Here is a 359-nt window from a genome sequence, read left to right as displayed (position 1 = left end):
CATGGTCATTGAGCTGGACTATAGAATGATATCCGTAACACAAAGAGATACATATCAAAGATTGAATTAGAAATTTCAGTTCCTAGTTCTGCTACCTTGTTGTTTAAATCTTAGTAATGTCTATTCGTAAGGTATATGAATGTCTAATCACTATGTTGTACACCTGAAACTAGTGTAATATTGTATGTAAACTATAATTGAAAAAAAAATAAAAAATATTTTAAAAAGTCTAGCACACCGGATCACTCCAAATATTGAATTTTATAGAATAAAAAAAGTATGTATAAGCACTTTTTAAAATAAAAATTTTATATAAAATATGGGAATGATGAGATCAACATCATCATCATCATCATCAC

Source organism: Pteropus vampyrus, unplaced genomic scaffold (assembly GCF_000151845.1).
Source record: "Pteropus vampyrus isolate Shadow unplaced genomic scaffold, Pvam_2.0 Scaffold9374, whole genome shotgun sequence".
Classification (NCBI taxonomy): domain Eukaryota; kingdom Metazoa; phylum Chordata; class Mammalia; order Chiroptera; family Pteropodidae; genus Pteropus; species Pteropus vampyrus.
This window is presented reverse-complemented; position numbering follows the sequence as displayed.